This window comes from Cupressus sempervirens, chromosome 3 (assembly GCF_028749045.1).
Source record: "Cupressus sempervirens isolate cs-2001-9-10 chromosome 3, ASM2874904v1, whole genome shotgun sequence".
In the NCBI taxonomy this organism is placed as follows: Eukaryota; Viridiplantae; Streptophyta; class Pinopsida; order Cupressales; family Cupressaceae; genus Cupressus; species Cupressus sempervirens.
In genome coordinates this window covers 189,001,276-189,004,554 of record NC_143120.1, presented here as the reverse complement: position 1 = coordinate 189,004,554, position 3,279 = coordinate 189,001,276, and the positions used below count along the sequence as shown (strand labels likewise).

Here is a 3,279-nt window from a genome sequence, read left to right as displayed (position 1 = left end):
CACAGAATGCGAATTATCACGATGGCTGCAGAAAACAGTAAGAGCATGAAGATCTTTTGGTTCTCCTCTGCATATCTGCTGCTTGTTTTATTAGTGTTAGTCGATATGGGAGTCTGCCAGAGGAGTGTCTTCCATCTTTTCATCTGATGTCTTCAACTCCATAGTTGGAGGAGCTGCCAGTGGGTGTGCAGGAAAGGGGTTTTATACTTACGATTCCTTCATCAATGCTGCTAATGCTTACAACGCCTTTGGCACATCTGGCGCTTCTGATGTTAACAAGAGGGAGATCGCTGCCTTCTTCGGTAATGCTGCCCATGAGACTGGAGGTAACATGTCCAATACTATTGCTAGATCTGTTTTATTTAATCTTGTTTATATCTATTTGAAGTTTATGTTGCTAGTAGCATTACTATTACTAACGAAAAGGAGGCTGTATATATGGAACAGGATTTTGCTATATCGAAGAGCAGAACCCAGGCAGCACATTCTGCGATTCCTTAAATACACAGTACCCCTGCACTCCTGGAAAGAGTTATCATGGCCGAGGCCCTCTTCAGCTCTCATGGTCAGTAAACATTATTTCAATTCCTACTTTTTCTAATTTTAATCAATCAGATATTGGAATCCATAGCCAATATATATACTAATGTAAGGTGATGATGACAGGAATTTTAACTACGGAGCGGCAGGAAGCTACCTTAAGTTTGACGGGCTGAACAATCCAGAGATTGTTGGGACTGATTCGACCATCTCGTTTAAGACGGCGGTGTGGTTTTGGATGGTGAACAGCCAGTGCCACACAGCAATCATGTCTGGCCAAGGCTTCGGAGGCACAATCAAAGCTATTAACAGCATGGAATGCAACGGTGGAAATGATGCGACTGTGAGTAGCAGGGTGAATTACTTTCAGAAGTTTTGCCAGCAACTCAACGTCGACCCAGGATCGAATCTCCGATGTTAATTTGCCTTCTCTATCATTAATTCGTAGAATAAAGCAGCGATGCCAAGAATAGGACGTAGGTAGTCTCCATCTCAATGGTTCTACGAGGTCGATAGTACAATAAGTGTTCTGATTTCATACTGAGATCAATTATATAAATATATTTGATGTTGAAACTAATGCCCTTTTAGAATTAATAAAGGCGTAATCAAGTATCTGATTTGTGTTTGTTTGCTTCGAGAATTAGGTGTAATTTTCTGAGATTATAATTTCCTTTATTATATTTATCTTTGTTTTTAATGACATGATAAATTTTGCTGATTAGATAATTATTAAACTTTTATGGTTCGGTGGAATAATTAAATATTAGGTTTATTAACTGCATCTTGTGTGTAATATCAAAGTTTTTTTTAAAATAAAATAAATAATACTAGCACTTGCACCTAAAGATGCAATGTGTATGCTGATAGTAATATATATGTTCTACAGTTTCCTAAAAGTGACAAAAGAAGAAAAATTCTTTTTATCCTTATCAAGTGTCTTCATAATTGTGACAACTTACATTTGAATTCTTTTATACCATGAATAATTGGATATAAACATATCCTTGTTTATTGTTTTCCAATAAAATAGTTGTACTGGAGACTTTCTACTTCTATCCATACAAGTGAACATAATAAAAAACTAAATCAATCTATCTATCTTGAGATAATAACCTAAATTATGTTCCACTCATTCCATTTTTTCTTTGTTGGGATTGTTAATTGTAGTTCACATACCATTTAAGCCAATAGACCAAATTGATTACTATGAGATATGAGGTAATATTATATTTTTTTAAGGTCAACAAATACCTCTCTAATATTTCAAATTTTTACTTATAAAAAATCTATTATAAATATTTAATTTGTATTAAATATCCTTTATTTTAGTAGTTATCATGTTTGACATTAGTTTTAAATTGGTAAGATTACAGATTTAATTTTTTCATTAATGAAATGATTTAGTGGTGATTGAAATGACACTCTAGTAGTGTCAAAGTTGTTTCAAATGTACCTATAAGTCTAAAACTCTATAATATTAGACAAAATATTTTAATTTATAACAACCCACTTTTAAATTGAAGTAAAATATTTATAAAACCCCCATTAAAAATAAATTTTAAAATCCAATCATAAATTTTACCCTATGCTCCTCCCTGCTCTGGGTTTCTTCCCAAACGACTCTTCATCACCATTTCCACTCCTTGATGTGGACTCATTGATACTTCCACTGCGAATGTGGACTATAGGCGATTATCGCTTCGCCTTTTGCCAGATGTGCTAAGTGAACAATCTTCTTTGTGTTTGGCGAGTGAATGCACAACTTCTCATCTTCGATTTCAATGATCCCTTCATCTATTTTTCTTTCGGAAGGGATTAACGAGCTCTTTGGTAAAGATTCATTGAGTGAATCACAAAAACTTTCTTCATCGTTGTCACCCCAAATGCACGAACTTCTAAAATCTGAAATCAGACTTGATCAGCAAATGCATGGTTACCTTCTACTTTTTTGACCTATGAATCAGACTTGATAAGCATTGTTCACACGTGATATGATTCATTCTCAGACATGAAATCAGTTGTCTCATGTCAATATCACTTGGCTCGAGGATAAAATTAATGTCAAGATAGATAGGACAGGAAGAAGAAGAAATTGAGGGCTCTTGTTTATCCAGCGTATATAATCACACAAAAAGAGAAGAGATTTCACAACTAATTCAGTCATCCGTTTAATGAAGGTGGTATAGTGTTAGTGTACCTTGAGGAGTCTCTTCCCGCTGAAATGGATATTTGTTGATAGAAGCCCGCCCATTTGCATGAATTGCACCATATTTGAAACTCTCATCCATTGAATCTCTGTAATGTGACTGTTTTTCTGAGCTGCCTGCCACATCCTCCCCCATTTCTCCACTGGATGTTTCAAACAACTCCGAATGACCTGAAATTGGGATTCCAGAGAAAAACAATGTGATTAGTCAGCAATCTGCTACAATGGATATTCGTCAGATTTCAGAAGTTCATGTTTGTGCAGGAGAGCACGAACTCTGCTCCGTCAAATACAGATCCTCAACCCGAGAAACTTCGTCCGCCTTTTGGAAAAATTTAATGTTATTTTCTATACAGACTCTCATTAACAATTGTACCTTGCTAAATTTCAACCTTCTTCCCAAATTCTCAACAAATGACTCTGTTAATTAGGCATTGCTGAAGAAAATTCTGATTTTGTTGTGCATAAATTATTCTTACCTAAATTAACACACAAATCAATCTAGGGAATAATATTTGTGTACAGAAATT

The 3,279-nt window shown here is 35.1% G+C and overlaps 1 pseudogene across 1 annotated transcript; it reads left to right on the top strand.

Moving 5' to 3' along the window:
• On the top strand, nt 1-1,009 carry LOC149565442 (endochitinase 4-like; annotated as a pseudogene). Its single transcript, XR_016361496.1, has 3 exons — nt 1-326; nt 448-565; nt 667-1,009. The product of XR_016361496.1 is annotated as an endochitinase 4-like (transcript).
• The last annotated feature ends 2,270 nt before the right edge of the window (nt 1,010-3,279 follow it).